This window comes from Pseudophryne corroboree, chromosome 8, assembly GCF_028390025.1.
Source record: "Pseudophryne corroboree isolate aPseCor3 chromosome 8, aPseCor3.hap2, whole genome shotgun sequence".
Lineage (NCBI taxonomy): Eukaryota > Metazoa > Chordata > Amphibia > Anura > Myobatrachidae > Pseudophryne > Pseudophryne corroboree.
Window position 1 is genome coordinate 377,370,892 of NC_086451.1, and position 11,390 is coordinate 377,382,281.

An 11,390-nucleotide genomic window follows, 5' to 3' on the forward strand; every position below is an offset into this window, starting at 1 on the left:
TCCTGTCCCTGTCCCCTGTGTCCAGTCCCTGCCAGCCCTGTCCCTGTCACCCTTGTCCTGACTATGTTACATCTGTCCTGGCATGTCAACCCTCTCTCCTATCTATTCAGTTCTGTCCTGGTACCTCTGTCCTGGTTCTGCCCCTGTCATCCCTGTCCTGTCCCCTCTGTCCTGGCCCTCTCACCTGTGTCCTGGTCTTGTCACCTCTCTTGTCGTTGTCACCTCTATCTTGGTTCTCTATCTTGGCCCTGTCATTTCTGTTCTTCCCCATTGTACTTTCCCTGTCTTCTCTGTATTGGCCCTGTCACATCTGTCCTGTCCCCTCCGTTCTGTCATGGCCCTGTCACCCCTTTCCTCTCCCTATCCCCTCTGTCCTGGTCCTGTCACCCATCTCTCCTGCCCCTCTGTTCTGTCCTGACCCTGTCTCCTCTGTCCTGATCCTGTCCCCTCTGTCTTAGTCTGTCCTGGCCCCACTGGACTGTCCCTTTCATCTGGCCCTGCCACCCCTGTCCTGGCACTGTCCCTCCTGGTCCTGTCACTTTTGTCCTAGCCCCAAACTGTAATTTGCCTCCGGGTGACGGGGATGAACTTACGTCACTGGCTGGTGGTCATAATAATGTGACTGAACTGTGTATTATTTTATTATTTTCCTGCAGCTGTTGCCTGTTATCAGAGATTGTGCTGTTAATATTATTATATGCAGCAATCATAAACTCAATCCTATTTCTCTTTATTTTTCCTCAGAGCCTCAACACATCAAATTTTGAAGCACAATGCTGCGGCTATTCATAATTTCAGTCACTGCTTTCAGACTCTGTAAGTTGTCTATCTGTCCAAATTAACAGCAGTAGAAGTACACACTGAGAATGCCACGGACATGAGGAACTGAAGAATTAGCTCTTCTTTTTATAAGCACAGGATCAGGACAGCTACAGCATATTGAAATAGAGGAATTTGGGCCCAACTGAGGTTGGATCACAACAGGTGATCCAACCACAAAAATTACTTAATTAAGGAAGCGGGCGGATACGCATTCACGGGGTGAATCAGGCAGAGGCATTTACGGGGTGGGGGTGGCAACGCTCCATTTCCTAAGCGGAGATGGAGCATTGCGGGGCGGAGATGGGGAAAAGGGGGAGGTGTCATCCAAATGGGGGGGCATGGACTGGGCAGCGGGCCTCCTGAGGGCACAGCCAAGCTGTGCCAGCAGGAGCCAACCCTAATTTCTGTGATCAAACAGAAATTGCGGTGTGATTGCAATTTCTGCTTGGTCAATGGGAGGACGGTCAGCATGCTTGGCAGCCTTGACCTGCGATGGGTTGCCCCCAGCACGTGATCACAAGGATTGCAAATTCTGCTACTTCGTAGAATTTGCAGTACTTACTGAATTAGGCTCCTTGCATGCTGTTTCACCCAAAGTCTGCACTGTCATCTTACTTACCTACTTTGATAGTTTCCTCTCTGGGAGAAACTCAGGGAGGAGATGCAGGTGGGTAGCGACAAGAGTGGGGCTGGGCTATTTGAGTTATTAGGCCCTGTCCCTTGCAGTAAGATGATGTAATCAGCACATATTTGCATAGTGGGCGGGTCCAAAAATACACAATTGTCTTAGAAAAGCATCACTAGGCCCCGTCCTCTCCTTGAAGACAGCCATTTAACATAAGAAGTGGCTGGGATGCAAGAGGGGTGCCCACTCTTCCAGAGATGCGGTGGATTACCTGAAAAATCGAGAGTCTCCTGGGACAGTAGGCAAGTATGATAATAGTAAGATCCGGCCAGAATAATTTTGCTTCTATGCAGAGCTGTATTAACTGCGGGGCGACAGGGGCGGTCGTTCCGGGGGCCCCACACATAGAAGACTCCCACACATAGGGGCAGATGTATTAACCTGGAGAAGGCATAAGGAAGTGATAAACCAGTGATAAATGCAAGGTGATAAACATACCAGCCAATCAGCTCCCATATGTAAATTAACAGTTATTAGGTGATTGGCTGGTGCGTGTATCCCCTTGCATTTATCACTGGTTTATCACTTCCTTATGCCATCTCCAGGTTAATACATCTGCCCCATACAGAGGTGGCTGCAGCCAATGCAGAGGAGGTGGCCGGAGAAGGCAGCCGGCGGGAGAAGACGTGTATTCGGGAAGAGCCATGCACTGCTGCTGCAGTGATCGCGGGTAGAATAAACTGCAGGGCCGGTCTGCTGATGCCGGGCACAGAGCGGGGAATGGTGCTTATCCTGCGGCAGACGAGGTGAGGTAGGCCTCCCATGTAACCGTGAAGCAGCATAAAATGGAAGAAGACAGGATCAGTATAAAGTAGATTGTTGGCTGACACTCACATTCCCACACTGCTGCAAAATCCCAGTGGATATGTGCTAATTATTACTTTGCTTATCTATAAGCTATAGATATTTGTTAGGTATTCTAAAATAGTCATCTGTCTCAAGCATAATTTTACCTATTTTTTTGCAATTTATTATGCAATACCCAATAGCTATATAATAATTTCAAAAGGCCTACCCCATCTGAATCAGAATGCACGTGTAGCCAGTGGGCTTCAAGAAACCAAATTTTTATGTTTGTTGGTGAAATATGTGAGGAGACTCACATTTAAAGGGAAGCCTATTTTTTATTTGATGTCTGTTGACCATTAGTTATCCAGGGGAAGATGTATCAAATCCCAGAGAAACATTAAGGGGTATATTCAATTGGTGTCGAAAGCTGCCGTCTGTCGAAAAGACAGCAGTTTTTCGACTTTTTAAGGTCGAATCGTAATTCGACCTATTCAATCATAGCTGTTTTTATTCGACAAGTCGGGTAATTCGACTTGTCGAATAGTACTTGAATCGGCGGTATAGCTGCCGATTCACGTACTTTTGAGGGAAACGGGACAAATTCGACAGGATTTGGCCCCGTTTCCGACCATCTCATTCCGACATAAAAAAACGTCGGACTGAGATTAGGGACCTTAGTGGAGGAGAGAGGGGGGAGAGCCACGGGGAGACGGGGGAGCCGCGGGCAGCCAGTGCTGGAGACAGGCAGCGTCGGAGATGGGGAGCCGCGGGCAGCCAGACACCCGGCGGGCAGTGCTGGAGATGGGCAGCGCCGGAGACGGGGAGCCGCGGGCAGCCAGACCCCCGGCGGGGCAGTGCTGGAGATAGGCAGCGCCAGAGACGGGGAGCCGCGGGCAGCCAGACCCCCGGCGGGGCAGTGCTGGAGATAGGCAGCGCCAGAGATGGGGAGCCGTGGGCAGCCAGACCCCCGGCGGGCAATGCTGGAGATGGGCAGCGCCGGAGATGGGGAGCCATGGGCAGACGGGGTGAGCAGCGCTGGAAGATGTCACAGCCGCCGCTCACAGCAGCGTCCACCCGGTCTCGCTTGCTGGAGCCGGGTGGATGCTGCAGTGAGCGGCAGCTGTGATGCGGGGACGACTGTGAGGCAGAGATACAAGGGGGGGGGCGAGACGGGGGAGAGCTGCAAGCAGACTGGGGAGATCAGCGCTACGGCAGCGGCTATATAGCCGCTGCTGTAGCGCTGCTCTCCCCAGTCTGCCCGCGGCTCTCCCCCGTCTAGCTCCTGCATCTCAATTCGACTTTTTAAACGTCGAATTGAGATGACATTGAATAGCCCAAGTCGGATCCATTCCAACAAATGAATGTCGGAATGTATCTAACTTCAATTGAATATACCCATAAGTGGAGAAGTTGCTTTTAGCATTTTCCAGCACTGCCTGTAAAATTGCAGTCAGAAGCTGATTAGTTGGTATAGGCAACTTCTCCACTTTATCTCTCTCTAAGAATTGATAAATCCCCCCCTCCACAAGGACAAAAAGACATGTATATATATATTACCAAGAAAGTGATATGTGCATACGTTATTTGTACTTCTGATGGGATCCGGTCTGAAGATAGACAGTGTCTAGGTTGACCACTATAGGTCGACAGTCACTAGGTCTACATGTTTTCAAGGTCGACAGGGTTTCTAGGTCGACATGTCAAAAGGTCGACGTGAGTTTTCCACAATTTTTTTTTTACTTTTTCATACTTAACGATCCACGTGGACTACGATTGGAACGGTAACCTGTGCCAAGCGCAGCGGTAGCAGAGCGAGACACCTTGTCTGAAGCATGGCAGGCGAAGCGAGCCATGCGAGAGGACACGGTGCACTAATTGGGCTTCCCGGTCACTGTCCGGAGAAAACTACACCAAGTAAACATGAAAAACTCATGTCGACCTTTTGATCTGTCGACCTAGAACATGTCGACCTTCAAACCCTGTCGACCTAGTGACTGTCGACCTATAGTGGTCGACCTAGACACTGTCGATCTAATGATCCACACCCCTTCTGACACCCTTTTATACTAAGTCAGCCCATACAAATGCGGTACCACTGTTATTGGAAGAACTACAGCTATTCGGAAACGTATGACAAACCCTTTTTTTCAACTGGTTGTTCAACTTTAATATAGTTAATAAAATCTAACGAAATATTAACTATTGCACCACCTATTGGAAACTACGGTGTAGTACAAGTTTGAGTTCGGCAAATAAAAATTAGGAGTTTCACCTATAAATTTGTATCATTTGATACTACTTAACATTTCCCAGGAGTCCCTTCACAATTGACCTATATATAGGTTTAACCTAGGATTAGAACTTGATAAACTTGTGTATCCAGGGTACACGTTGAATGGACCATACCGCAAGGGCAGGTCTTATGTTTATCCTCTTATCTATAGGCTCATGACCCATATCCTTTTATTTTATGCAAATGTGTGTTAAACATATGTCATGTTTGTTTGTTTGTTTGGGCTACATTATGAGGTGTTTTTAATATTAATTAATAAATACAAATTTTAAGTATTATAATTATCACATCAATTCGTTTCCAGAAGAGTGTGCCTTCACTAGAGTCTTCTTTCTTCTTCCTTAGTGTAATTCTGTTATATCTACTGACTCAGGGTGCACCACCAAATAGACAACCCGTGGGAAATTTTACCCACAATTGATTCATTTTGGTTTTCTCATATATCTATTAAGTAATTATATATACATTTTGATTAGTGCGGTGTCCACTTCCTTTTCTCTAACCTTTATTTATACTTGCCTACCTTCCTGCAAGTGCCGAGAGACTCTTGATTTTTTGTGCAGTTCCCCGCATCCATGGAAGAGTGGCCAGATCTTTCGCATCCCATCTGGTTCCTACTGAAGCTGGGAGGATGAGGGAGATCATACAGGAAATTGCAGAGCTGTATGGAGGGGGTGGGGGCTAAATGATGCAGATTTATATCATTTATGCATAATGTGCAGCCCAGATTTTAAAGAGATTGTGTAATGGTTAGCATTACTGCCTCACAGCATTGAGGTCATGGGTTCGATTCCCACCATGGCCCAACTGTGTGGAGTTTGTATATTCTCCCCGTACTTGCGTGGGTTTCCTTCGGGTACTCCGGTTTCCTCCCACAATCCAAAAATATACTGGTAGGTTAATTGGATCCCAACAAAAATTAACCCTAGCGTGAAAGTGTGTGCGTGTACATGTGATATAGATTGTAAGCTCCACTGGGGCAGGGACTGATGTGAATGGCCAAATATTCTCTGGAAAGCGCTGCAGAATATGTGTGTGCTATATAAATAACTGGTAATAAATAAATAAATAAATGTAGAGAAGTGTGCTTTAATTTGATGCAGAATGCTATCAAGGAGCAGATTTATCAACAAGTGATAATCTTATCCTCGTTACGAATTATAAATCATGTGACAGTTAGGGGCTGATTGGCTGGATCACCATTTATCATTCCGAATTACTTATAAGAAGAATACCACTTGCTGATAATCTGCCCCCAAGTTTGTTAAATGGTGTGCTTTTCCCCACTGTCATCGCTACACTGCTTCAATAAATATCTGCTACCATTTTAATGAGGCCAACTGCATTGCATCATAATGTTACAACAATCCTTTATGAACTGTTTGTTTAGTAAAACTATTAATATATATGTTTTCTACTAAAAAGCAACAGAGAGAGGCGTTCCTGGGAGGTAACATGGGAGTGGCTAGCCAGACATGGGCGTGTCAGTCAGCAACTGCAACTTTAGTTGGAGTTGAACTGGTACCAGCGGCCATGTTCAGACAAACATTCTGAGCCTCCAGGGCTGGTGTAAGGATCAATGGTGTCTTTTTATGCACAGCGGTGGATTAGAGTCGCAGCCAGTGGGCATCTCAGTAGTAAGCCCATCAACTGCAGCATTAGCATAAAGTCACAGTCTCTCTGCGCACAAAGATGCAGTTGCGGCTGCAATCACGTTCTCCGCTGGATCAGGCCCACTGTCTGACCATACTTTGTTTGCTTTATGGTCTAATATTGATCCTCTGATATTGTATTATTTGACAAAAGTTCTGTCCAATTCCTATACATGGCACTTCCATAGACACATTGAGTTGTTTGATCCCTACACGTGGCACTTCTGTAGCCACTTTGTTTTGTCTAATACCTACAAGTGACACTTTGACACTCAGACACTTTGTTCTGCAGATACCTACACTGCCTCAGACATTTTGTTCTGTCAGATCCATACACTGCCTCAGACACTTTGTTCTGCAGATACATACACTGGCACTGCCTGACAATTTGTTCTGTCAGATCTCTACACTGCCCCAGACTTTGTTTTGCAGATCCCTATACTGCCTCAGACACTCTGTTCTGTCAGATCCCTACACTGCCTCAGACACTTTGTTCTGCAGATCCATACACTGGCACTGCCTCAGACAATTTGTTCTGTCAGATCCCTACACTGGCACTTACTCAGACACTTTGCACTGTTACTTACATACCCAGCTCTTTTTTTTTACAATCAAGATCTGTGGTTGTTACACAGCAACTCAATGAGGGCAATTACCTTTATTCCCTCATTACCAGATACCTACATAAACCCCTATGACTGGGAACACACTGTTACGACATGACAGCAGACCTGACAGAGTGGCTGATCCAGTAGCATCTTGTAATAATTTTTATGGATAGCCTCTTACTGAAGAATTATCCTCCATTTTGTCTGTCTGCAACAGGAAGTCTTCTTTGGTGCTGTTATGACAGATTCTTCCCAGCTGCCCTTTAGGTAGATTATTTATCATAGACGAAAATGTCCTCTTTTAGAACTTGAGCCAACACGTCTATTAGAATTACTAAATGCAACAAAACTTGAGGGGGTGATTACTATGATACTAATTTAATATGGAGTCAGTTGCTACCACTGAATATCACCCACATTAGGCTTTATTTGTGAAATTTACCTACGGATCCCAAAAAAAAGTTGTATGACTCTGAAACAAACTGAGTTGGCCGATTCTGGCTTTTAACATGAGCTCAATGGGGAAAGATTTTTTTTTGTTTATATGAATAACAATGTGTATAAATTAAACATTCTATTTTCTTTTACTGTAGGTTCTTTTCAGCCTAGTGGCTGTGAATGTGATTACAACGAGAATGGATGCTTCATCCTGACACCAGCGCCACCTCATTCAGCCTGCAAATGCATTAAGCAGTTTACTGAAACATGTTTGGGTATGCCAGCGCGCTGCCTACAAGCTGATTCACCACTATGCGCTCAACCAGACACAACTATGGGAAGCTGTATTCTAGGTGGAGGGGATTGTAAGGGTTATTTAAACAGCTGTGACTGTAAATTGATTTCTCTCTTCAGTTGCAAAATAACAACCCCTCCCCCACCAAATACAGCCTGCAATTGCTACTTCAAATATCCCTTTTACTGTGCGGGCAAAATTGTGCCATGTAAGGATTCAAATTCTGAAGAGTGTAAAACCCCAACACTAAACGAGGCAACCTGCAGACAAGGTGGGGGATACTGCGGAAGCCTTCCTCAAGCTTAAGTTTGGTCTATTTGCAGACAATTTCCCCTGGATGGTGTTGGTAATCCACTTCCCTTAAGCTGGGTACACACTACAGTGATGTCCAGACAATATGCCATTCCGTAACGACATATTACCTACATCGCTCAGAGTGTACAGGGGATTGCACACTCCCGCGGGCGCTAGCGATGGCCATTTGGTTCTATGTGCTGCACATAAAACCAAGCGTTAACGCTAGCGTCCTGTATTATGCTCTGAAGAACGGAAGATGGTTGTTTCCGACCTTCATGTACACACAATCTAGGGCTGACAGGGATTTGTTCCGATGTCGGAACTAATCCCTGTCGCTCTAGTGTGTATCCACCTTTAAGGCCCGTACACACTGGACGATATATCGTCCGTTCTCCTGAACGGCCGATATATCGTGGGTCCATCGGCCAGTGTGTACGGCCGATACATCTGTGAACTCCGTCGTTCACAGACGTATCGCGTCGGCCCCGTAGCACAGCCGACGGCCAATATATCTACCGATATATTGGCGTGTCGCTGTGTGTGTACGGGTGGTCGGCCGACCGCCCGTACACATGCTGCGGCGGCCGGCGGTGATTGACAGCTAAACTGGGCGGGCGTGTGTACACGCCCGCCCAGTTCATGACGTCAGTCCCCGACGGATCGGCCAGTGTGTATGCTCAACACACTGCCCAATCCGTCCATAGATATATCTGCCGATCAATTGATCGCCAGATATATCTTCCAGTGAGTACCCACCTTTAGTCTACCTATGTCTCTGGACAGACCATAATAGTTTTAATAGTCTCTGCTTACAATTCTAAATGTAGCAATGAAGATTAGATGACACTGTTGGGGGGAGGGGTGTGCCAGCAGTCTGCACCACTCCAGGGCTTAATCTGTAGATTTAGGAGTCTATTCATGAAGCAGTGAAAAGCGTGGAGATGTGAGCCTGGGAAGAAGTTGCCCATGGCAACCAATCAGCTGCATCGTACAATTGTATAGTATGCAAATTATAAATGTTACTTCATTGCTGACTGGTTGCCATGGACAACTTCTCCACTGACTCACTTCTCCACACTTTTCACTGCTTCATGAACAGACCCCTTAATAGGCTAAGCAAGTTTTTTGTGAGAGCAACTACTCTACAACGACAAGACCGATTTTGATGGTTCAGGTGTCATTCAATAGAATGTGTGATGTAGACATGCAATTAGGTCACAGAAATGTGATAAGTGGTCAGATTGTTGAGGAATAACCCATCCATGTCGTGATTTTGTCCCATAGAAAAAGCATTGAGTGAGGAGCGAAAGCTTTTTCCTTTGGGTTGTAAATTGCAGCAAAGCCCATGCCAATGTCTGCCCTAAATTCAGTTGATATAATTGTCGAGATTCAATTGTTGTTCTGCCGAAAGCCACTAGATGGTGCCCGAGCAGAGCTGTTCAATTGTAGCTCCATTAGGGCACGATGGATGCCGGCGCCTGCATTTCAGCTCCCACCCCCCTGACAGTGGTCCTCAGATGAGAGGGTCATTTACTATGCAGGACTCATCAGGAGGGATGTAATTGATTTGCCAGCGGTTTGGATCTTGGTGGTTTAGGATACCGACACCAGAATCCCGACCGTTGACAATGCCGTCAGCTGGAATGCTGGCTAACAGGGTCTATTTCCACTCGTGGGTGTCCATAGATTGGGAACAGAACCCGTGGTGAGCATGCGAGTGGCTTTGTTGCACTCACTCACTCCCCCCCCCCCCCCTCCCCCTCCCCGGCGTCCGGGATCCCAACTGCCGGCATTACATACCCAACCCCTTCAGGATATTATGGAACTATGTTAAATTAAGAAAGTCAAAGTGTCCTTTGATTGGTTTCCATGGGCAACACCACCGCTTGTCTGTTTTAGAAGCTATAGTAAATCTACCCCTACATACTGTACGCTATACTACCTAACAGAGAAGTCTTGAATCAGAAGTCAGCATCACTATGGTCTATTGAACTTATTTCCATTATGTATAGAACAAAGAACTCTGTTCAAAATATAAGTTCAGCCCCATCAGCGTTGTGGTTGTTATAGTTTTAGCTTACATAATCATAAATAAAGTGGTTTGGCATTGGATTATGTTTGCTTTATCAATCAGAAATGTCATATTTCATCCTAAATTCCATGAAACCTTTGATAGCGGTGTAAGTCACGATTGCTTTGGAATATTTGGTGTGTGATTTTCAACTAATTCTCAATAAAATTGTCTGCTTGCATCCCACACTAGAGGCTGGTTATCTACATACATTTAGATGTTGGGTTGAGTTTCTGTTTTGTCTTGTGAATAGGGCTGCCATTAATTGTCAGGGGCAGAGCCAATGAAAGTGCAGGCTGGTGACTGGTTTACTGGTCTGTACCTGCACACACCTTATGCACCAGCTGCTCCTGCAGTGCTCTGCCCAAAGTAAGCCCTAACATCACACTTATTCCTGGTTGCTGGCACCTCCCCAGTGACCAGCCACCCTGTCACAGTGTCCACATGTGCAGCACTGCAGCCCGGCTCCAGCAGGGGTGAAGCATGAAGCGGCCGCAGCCCAGCATCTCTCACAGTTCAGAACCTCCGGAGACTGTAAATGTGAAGGGGCACACATATAACATAAGTAGAGTAATAAATATGTAAACTAGTTACCTGTGTCACATCCACCTGAGCATAGAGGGGCACGGAATCGGATCGGGATTACTGATATAAGAACTGACAGAAATGATACAGATAGGGAATGGATTTCGGGACATAGGAAGAGGCCGTCATTTCCAGGAGCTACGAAAGCCACTTCAGGGGGAGTCTGAGCCGCATCTAACATCTATTGCTCCGGCGCCGATCGTGGACTGCAGCACCTACGGGAACCGGGCTGAGTGTGCTAATTAACCATCCTGTTAGTAACTGAGAAGATGTACCTGGATTTTTAACTATATTTTATGTCAATATAAATCTTTTATCTTTGGATCCATACCGTTCGATTGAGTCTATTAAAGGAATGGAGATTTAAATAAACCTTTTGGAGCACGCGAGATTGAAGTAAAAAGTAAGTGTGGTGTGTCATTTAAACCCCATTGCATCTAAGTTGGGCTGCGTCGAAAATTATACTGCACGAGTGGGCTTCGTGGAAAAGATACCTTTATATGACTACTGGTGAGAATACTAAAGTAAGTGTCTGCCCACGGGGCAAGCCACGGAGGGGAATCAAGCCGAAGGGTGGTTGTCCATAAGCTTATGACTTTATAATATTCATTTGGTATTTGTTTCTGGTGAAATCATATGAAACGGAATGGTTCACACTTAATTAGAACAGGACCAGCGGTTGTTAATATACCCGCAATAACCTGTCTGTATACAAAGAATTGGATCCAGCGCAGACAACCTAAACCCTTTTGTTTTCACATGTAATTATACGGGTAAGGTGTAACCCGATTAGGTTGCCAGCTGCATAAATTAGGAGCGCAGATCAAACACAATCTTTTGTTTTCAGATTTGTAA

The 11,390-nt window shown here is 45.9% G+C and overlaps 1 long non-coding RNA gene across 1 annotated transcript in view; it reads left to right on the plus strand.

Moving 5' to 3' along the window:
* The window catches only part of LOC134947827 (uncharacterized), a 32,237-nt gene extending 22,030 nt beyond the window's left edge, over positions 1-10,207 (plus strand). Inside the window, exons 2-3 of the long non-coding RNA XR_010182804.1 lie at positions 745-816; positions 7,443-10,207. This is a non-coding gene — a long non-coding RNA (uncharacterized LOC134947827). The remainder of the gene's footprint in view (positions 1-744; positions 817-7,442) is intronic.
* The last annotated feature ends 1,183 nt before the right edge of the window (positions 10,208-11,390 follow it).